The sequence below is a fragment of the Capsicum annuum genome, chromosome 7 (assembly GCF_002878395.1).
Source record: "Capsicum annuum cultivar UCD-10X-F1 chromosome 7, UCD10Xv1.1, whole genome shotgun sequence".
NCBI classification, from domain to species: domain Eukaryota; kingdom Viridiplantae; phylum Streptophyta; class Magnoliopsida; order Solanales; family Solanaceae; genus Capsicum; species Capsicum annuum.
Genome location: NC_061117.1, coordinates 163,463,198 through 163,472,234, shown reverse-complemented (window position 1 = coordinate 163,472,234; position 9,037 = coordinate 163,463,198).

Here is a 9,037-nt window from a genome sequence, read left to right as displayed (position 1 = left end):
ATGAATTATAAGTGTTTGATGAAATACCTACAAGAATGATTTTTGAACAAAGGCTTACATATCTTGATTTAACTAGTTTCAAGATGAATCCCCAAGTCATGGATCTTGCCATGTAACTCTATTATTCCCTCATGATTAAGACTTTCTTATGTTCAAGTTATGAATTTTACATGTTTTGATAAAAACCCATATCCTATTTCACGTGGATTCCACGTAAATCCTGAAATCATGATTTTAGTTATGTAAGCATGCTATGCTCCCATGTTTTTAAGATATTCCCATGTCTAAGTATTAATTAATCTCCACGTGCTTGATAGAATGCCCATATTAATTCAATAGGATAATCATGACACATAACCATGTGTTCTCATTCATGTACAAGTCCATAACCTCCAAATGTTTGAAAATATGTCTAAATGAAAGCATTATTGACAATTGACTATTATTATGCTATTATTATAACCATGTGCTTCATGAAATCCCCAAGTTATTGTATTATGGATTGTTGATGTTGGTCATGTATTCAAGAATGTCATGCCCTGTCAGTTTCCTTCTATCGAGTCCTGGGAGTACTTGTACCCAAAAATTTAGTTGTGTGCCTAGAATCAGTGTCATGTTTTCAATATATTCTCAATCAAGCCATGATCCATAGAATTCAGTCAGTCTTATGACTTAGGAAAACTCAGTATACTCAGTAATTCCAGTAATCTCAGAGATCTCAGAAATTCAGTAATCTCAGTAGTATTTCATCAGTCAACAAAACTCAATGAACTCAGTCTAGTCCAATTCAGTTCAGTTAATCATGTTCAGTGTCTTTTCAGATGGGAGTAGGATTTAGCACCGAGTGAACCCAAAAATAGGAACTCACCTTCCAGTAGAGGATGTGATTCTCAGAAGAAATCCTTGCATTCCAGAACTATGTAGCCAGCGTAGGTTGAGACATCTAACCTGCCAGTTGAGGGTTGATGAGGTGGCTTACCTGCCAGTTGAGGGCTCCCACCATTCTCATTTAAGTACCTGGCAGTTGAGGGTCACTCACAACTTGTCTTTACCGATGGCGCAATATTGACACCCTTTGAATTAGGGTTACAGATTGGACCCCAACTCAGCTATATTGCTTTATTTAGGGCATGTCAGTTAGATGATTACTTCCCACAATTTTAGTTTCAGACTCAGTGTATAACTCAGTTCGATTCTACAGAATCAGGACTGTCAGATACAGTCTCCTAGCTTAGTATAGAACTTAGTTTAGTTCTACAGATTCAGGACTGTCAGATATAGTCACTCAGCTCAATATGGAACACAATATAGTTCCACAGAAATTGGACTGTCAGATACAGTCCCTTATTTATTAGTAATATAGTTATCAGTAATCTTAGATATCAGTTACTTAGTTATTAGAACTCAGTATTCAGTTCCAGTATGAGTATCTGTTATAATATTAGTTACAGTCTCAGTCACAGTCTCAGTCTAGTAATCAAATCAGTAACTCAGTTCAATTTCAGGTTTGCTTAACCATAGTGTACTTTTATCAGTTATACAGTTTTCAGCATTTCAGTACCTCAATTTACAGATTATTTTTGAATCATGTTATACTCTTGGTCTTGCATTCTCAAAAAATACAGTTTTCTCGAATTCATGCTCAGTTATCTCATGTTACTCAGTCAGTCCCTTTCTCATATGCATAATACTCTATAGTTTCAGTCCAGTTATTTAGACAAATACAGTTTAGTATTACATACCCAGTATTCATACAGTATCTATATGTTATCATATCCCAACTTCAGTTATGCTTATATCATTAAAGTAAGTTTTACAGAAACTAGGTGTAGAGATTCACTAGCTTATCAGATCATGTTTATTACTCATGTTTTAAGTTGTTTTCAGCTTTCAGTTTATTCCAGCTTATTAGTGAGTCTACTTATACTCAGAATGCATGTTTTATGATTACGTATGAAATCAGTTTTACTTATTGCATTCACCCCTGTATACTTAGTATATTCTAGAAGTACTGATCTCCATATTTGCCTGTGTGGATATATTTCCTCATAATGTAGGTACCAGTTATAGCCTATGCATCACGATCAGACAGCTGCATATTCTAGCCAGCAGGTGATGAGTTCTCCTACTTCAGAAACTCCAGACAGTTTTTAGTTCATGTATATTTTATTTACTTTCATGTGTATTGATTAGTGGTAGTTGGAGGCATGTCCTAACTATCTACTGTCAGTATAGTAGAGGCTTCATAGATGTCAGTCAGAGTTAGTTATGCAAATTTTAGTTTCATCCTTCAGATTTATCAGATTATAAAGCTTCATCTGTATTGTATATATTTTAAATCTTTAGTATGACTATGTTTCCGCACAGTAAATAGTTATTTATTATGCCATAATTCAGTTGCTTAATAGTATACTAGTTCATGGGTTAGCTTGGGATCACTTATGGTTCCAAGCACCATCTGATGTTTTGGGATAGATTTTTGGGGCGTTACAGTGGTCTTTTGCAGTTTCTTCCTCTCTTCATCGCCAAGTGTCACGTATATGTTCACCTTCTTCAGTGGCCCCTGAACTTCAATAACTTTTTGAGAGGGAGGAGTTGCAATTTTTTTTATTTTCAAACTGGAGAGTATTTGGCTAATTTTTCTTTTTTTCCTCCTAACCGACACTATAGGAGTGTATAGCTTCCTAACTTTCTTGGATGGTATAACACCCCTCTTGAATTTCAATTTCTCGGCAGCTTCAGCGATAGCCTCTAGTTTTTCAAGGAGTTTATCCTGTCTGTCATCGCATACTTTGCATTCATAATGAGAACATGAGGGTGAAAAGGGGTGAGAGGGACCACTATAGGGGTAGGAGGGATCACTATAAGGGTGAGAGGGACCTATGTAAGGGGTGATTTCAAACGTATTTATTTTTTATGGAGCATCAACATGATCATCATCACGAATGGCAGCAATATTATCATCAAGATGGCTGCCACCAATATCAATAACTCCATCAGCAACACCTTCAAAAGAAGCACCTGGATCTGTTATAGTAGGTTGGTCATGAAGAGCTTCAACATTAGGCTGACTTTGCCAAACTGCTCTTCTTATGGATATTGCTCCAGCCAATTCCTTCTTTATTAATCGATCGTTGGGTTTGCTATTGTATCAACAAGACCTAGAGTAATAAAATAATTCATCCCTAACTCCTGCTCAGTAGGCACAATCCAAAGATGCACAACCTATAAAAAAGACAGATATATTTAAATCATATAATAATAATTTGCAGTCAGTTAGGTTACATGTTAACACATTCAACTTATGTAACAGATGATCTATTTGTTGTAATAGTTGATCTATATATTGCAACAAATTAACAATATGTTGTATCAGATTACCTATCTATTGCATAATTTGCACTATATGGGTAATTTATTGAGTTGGGTTCAGAGAACCAAATCAACAGATGGTTAATCTATTGCAAAATATGGATCGTCTATCATAACAGATTACCCATCTGTTGTACCAGTTATAGTAGATGGGTAATCTATTGCAATAGATGACCCATCTGTCATAACAGATGGCACATTTATTTTAATATCTTTCTTTGAGTCAAATTATTTTACTTAAAAAAATATGTAATTCTTGTACTGCTCTTTGTAGCCAACTACCTAAGGACCCTTGGATGGAAAACCTCATCCGGGTAATCCTTGACCTACTTTCGGAGGAGAGGAATGACTTCAAATGCCCGAGCCTAAAATATGTAAATAGAAAGCAAGAAAAAATCATAATGATTATTCAATATAAAATAATGTATGAGTAAACAAATAGTGATTAAATTTAACATGAAATCCCAAGAAAAGTCGTATAATATGATCGTCCTTGGGGATAACTTTGTCAATAAATATTGGACAGTCAAGTTGTAGTGATCATATCCCCAGGGATAATCATTGAATTTATCAAAATCCTTAGCAAGCGCCAACAAATCATGTTCTATGACTTTCTTGACGTCTCTTGCTAATATAATGGAAGGGGCAAACCAAACTAAGAACAATTGACCCTTGTACTGCTTTGGTATGGTTTTATCCTTGAGATCGTCTATCATATCCTCCCTTTGTAGCTACGTCCAGCAATGTCCAACAACCTATCTATTTCTTCCTTGCATTTATTGGTTTTGGTGGGTGGTTGCTTGGACAATGCCTTCCGTCTATTTGATGGTGGTAGTTTGGCTATCCTACTTGCCTTAGACCAATCGCGAGGTATTTCCTTGATGAGAGGTTCTTCTGGACGATCACATCTTAAATCTGTCACTATGGTAAACTCTTTTAAGCCAAAACAAATTGGCATGCCTATAATACCCCGTATTAGACTTAGTTTAGTTCAGCTCCTAGTGCTTGCATAAGAGACTTAGAACCTCAAAATTTAGCTAAAGTGTTGAAAATTTAGCCTTATTTTGACTTCTTAACTTCGAGGATTTTTAAGTTGACCTTTCGGGCTTCGAGATAATGGTTTTTGAGTTTATTCATGTTCAAGGGTGTAAGGAGCATGTATTGGGGAAGTTTTGGAATTTTTGGATGAGGTTTGGGTTGTGTTTGAATTTCGATTCCAGCATCTCAACACGATTCCACCGTGTCGAACCGGGTAAAGCGATGAATATGTCATTGTGTCATGCCAAGTCCCTAAACGGCATTCCAATTGCGACTTTAATCTACAAAGGGTAAATTAAGTCATTCACCTTCACCCCAAGTCATAAAAATAGAAGATTAGATGTTGGTTTAAGCATTATACACTCATTCTTCATCAAATTTCTCTCTAAGAAACCCTAACCAAATTCCAAGAAATCCAAAACTCTATTACATCCTCTTCAAGACAATCAAGAATCAAAGTTTTTGAATCTAAGAACTTTAAGAAAAAACCTTCAAGAACATCTTTAAGAGTTCAAAGTCATGTTTTTACATCAAATTAAGCCTAATAAGGTATGTGGGGTTAAGAACAAAGATACTCTTTCATCCTTGTGCCCAAAACTTATATTTAAGTTTAAGATTTTTGGAATTGCAAATTAGGGTTCATACCTAAATTATCTTGTTTTGAGTTTATAAGTGATTTAAGTATTGAAGTGCATGTTTATCTCACCTATTTATGCTTTGACTTAAAGATTTATATCATGAATTGCACTTCCTTTTTGTGAGTTGATATTGTTGAATGATTCCAAGATGATTATTAAGAATGAAGCTCTATTGAAACACTCTGAAATTTTAAGTACATATATTTTAGGCTTCAAGCATCAGTTTTGAGATTTCAAGAAGATTATGATCTTAAGCCTCTTTGATAATTATTTACCAAGTTTGAGTTGGGTCAGCTAGGGTTTATCCCAGTGTCTCTCTAGTTAGAAGTAGAGGCATGTCCAACTGTTTTCCATTTTAGATTTCAAAAGTGGTCGTTTTCCAGATATCTATGATTGAGACTTTCAGTTAAGTTTCTCCTTTTTATAAGTTTCAAAGTTATTAGAAGGCTTAAAGGGCTTGGGGCTTCTTGTATTCTTGAGCACCGTGTGACGTCTAGGGTGTATTTCTAGGGTGTTACAATGCCACAGTAGTTGATACAGATTTCATCATTATTTTTCTCCCCTTCTTCGAATATTTATCATCCCCCCATACTTGATCCTGCGGTTTGGAAGAACATATATCATGCTCATTTGGAAATGGGTAGTGTGGTCCTCAGGCAGCTCAAGAAAGCGTCCAAAGCAGCTCTTCTTAAAAAGTTCATCTATGCATTCATTCTTTATAATATTCCTAAAGTCAACAAAAGGTTTTCCCAGCTAACATTTAAATAGAAGATCACCAGTTAGTTCTGCAGTGTCATCTATCGGCATCGCAACTTGAAACCTGTCAATACTAATAGTTTTGACAGCCTTATACTGGGATTTCAATCTTAATTCACGCCCTATTGGTGGTGCATTATTATCCTGTTTATATTTTTCTTTCTCTCCACTTTTATTTTCCTCACCAGCCTCTATATATCTTTCTCCACCTCCCTTTTCATAAGTTTCCTCAATTTCATTTTTCGCTGAGTGAGATTGTTCAGAAAGTTCCTCCGGATCCATCTGTACTCCACCCTTTTTTTGGGTGGTCAGAAGTTGACACAATATTAGTTTCTTTTCTTTTGAGGAGAAATCTTTTAACTACAAACAACAAAAAAAATAAAATATACATTACATTTGGTGTCTGCATAACTTTTTAAAATAAGTTAAGACAAATTTCAATAAATAATTATACGCCACATTACAAATAAATACTCCAACGAATAACCCATCAATTGGAATAGATGGGGAATCTATTTGAAGATCTATTTAATATCTCCCAATAAATATTTCACCTGTTGCAATAGATGGACCACCAAGACCACCACCAACACCACTACCAATGCCACCAAGACCACTAATACCAGCATCAAGACCACCATACCACCACCAAGACTACCAGTACCACCACCACCAACTCCAATGACACCAATACCAATACCAATACTAATACTACCTCCAAGACCACCAACACCAACACCAATGCCACCAATACCCACACCAAGGCCACCAAGACCACCAACTCCACCACCAATGCCATAAATACCAACACCAAGACCACCTACACCACCACCAAGACCACCAATACCGACATCACCAAAAAAACCACAACACCATTCAATAATAATATGATATTCAAGGAAACATTGTGATAAAAACTAAGATTTTCTCTGGTTCTTCCTACATTTTTAGCATCAAAACTCAAAATTGTTAATCTATTATCGAAGATAAGACAACTAAAGGTCTTATTTTTCATCATTAACTAAAAAGCCTAAATTTTAGAATGAAGAACAAATGTCAAACTCTTCTCAAACTCTGTTACCTACGAAGACAGAGAAAACACCAAATACAAGCAATAATAAAGTCAAAAATAACAACTATGTGGTCGAAAATGGGAAGAAAATTAATCTATTTTGGATGGTTGAGCAATATGTTGAGTAGTTATTTTCTATATTATTGAGAGAGAAATAAAAGAGCGAGAACTCAAGATTTGAAATGGTGAAATATTTTTCCTACAAATGGATGATTTGTATGGGTTGATTTGTATATTTGAAAAAGAATGACAAGTTTTGAAATTTTTAATTTGGTCCAAATTGATCTTAATTATTTTTTTAAATTTTAAAATATATGAATCATTTTAACTCAGAGTGATCGATTGACGAATTGGGTCGGGAGGAATGCAATACTAATATCATTCAATTGCAAAGACTCAATTGAAGTTGTAGTTGACCCTATGTACTCATCGCTAGTTATAGCTAAATCAATTTAGTTATTAGCTTAACAATAAGTTAATATGAATCATTTCTACTCAGAGTGATTGAACGACGACTCAAGTCGGGAGAAACGCAATACCAATATCATCCAATTGTAAAGAGTTAATTGAAGTTGTAGTTGACCCTATGTACTCAGCCCAAGTTTTAGCTAAATTAGTTTAGGTATTAGCTTAACATTAATTCAATATTAATAATTTTAACTCAAAGTGATCGATCGACTACTCGAGTCGGGAGTAACGCAATACCAGAATCATGCAATTGCAAAGACTCAATTGAAGTTGTAGTTGACCCTATGTAATCATCCATAGTTCTAGATAATTAATTTAGGTATTATATTAACATTAAGTTAATATGAATCATTTCAAATTAGAGTGATCGATTAATGACTCGAATTAAGAAAAATGCAATACCAACATCATGCAATTTCAAAGACTCAATTGAAGTTGTAGCTGACCCTATGTAATCATCCCCAATTCTAGCTAAATCAATTTAGGTATTATATTAACATTAAGTTAATATGAATCATTTCAACTCAGAGAGATCGATCAAAGACTCAGGTCTGGAAAAACACAATACCAATATCATGCAATTGTAAAGACTAATTGGAGTTGTAGTTGACCATATGTACTCATACCTAGTTATAGATAAATAAATTTAGGTATTATCTTAACATTAAGTTAATATTAGTCATTTTAACACAAAGTGATCGATCGATGAATCAGGTCGGTAGGAACGCAATACCAACATCATGCAATTGCAAAGACTCAATTGAAGTTGTAGTTGACCCTATGTACTCATAACTAGTTCTAGATAAATAAATTTAGGTATTAGCTTAATATTATGTTAATATGAATCGTTCAACTCAAAGTGATCAATCAATGACTCAAGTCGAGAGGAACGCAATGCCAACATCATACAATTGCAAAGACTCAATTGAAGTTGTAGTTGACCCTATAAACTCATCCCTAATTCTAGCTAAATTAATTACAAAGAAATATATTACAATAAATGACTGAGCTATTGGAAATTTTTAAATAGATATTGAGATCTGTTGCAACAGATTACCTATCTGATTTAATTATCAAATAGACATTTACATCTGTTGCGATAAATGACTGAGCTATTGGAAATTTTCAAATAAATATTGATAGCTTTTGCAACAAATTACATATCTATTTGAAAATCTTTTTTTTAATTTTAAAGCAATCTTTTGTTCGTAAGAAGAATGATAACATACTACTAAGGCGGTAAAAAATATTTCTTGGATAACTAAAAAATCTCCTCCTTGAGTAGTCTTATCTTGTCTTTTCAATGTCACCCGTCTTTCTTGAGCCCCTCAAGTTATTAATGAATATTTAAACCCATCTCTACAATTATCTCACCTTCAGCCCTAAATTTATTCATCTCTCTTCTGTTTTTTTCTCTCCTCTTTAGAGTTATCACAACCGTCTCCTTTTTTTCTATCTTTTCTCTCCTCTTTCTCATAAGGATCCTTTCAGATCTCAACTGATCTATATCTTTTCTTGATTGAAATTATTTTTTTGATCCCCTTGCTTTTGACATTGCAGGTATGGTTCACTATTGCTCTTTCATTCTCGTCTTCTTCTTTGTAAGTTATTTAAAATTTACATCTATTTTTTTGTTTAATTACCCTTTAACCATATCATATTTATTTAAAAAATTTAAAGTAAAGGTTACTTT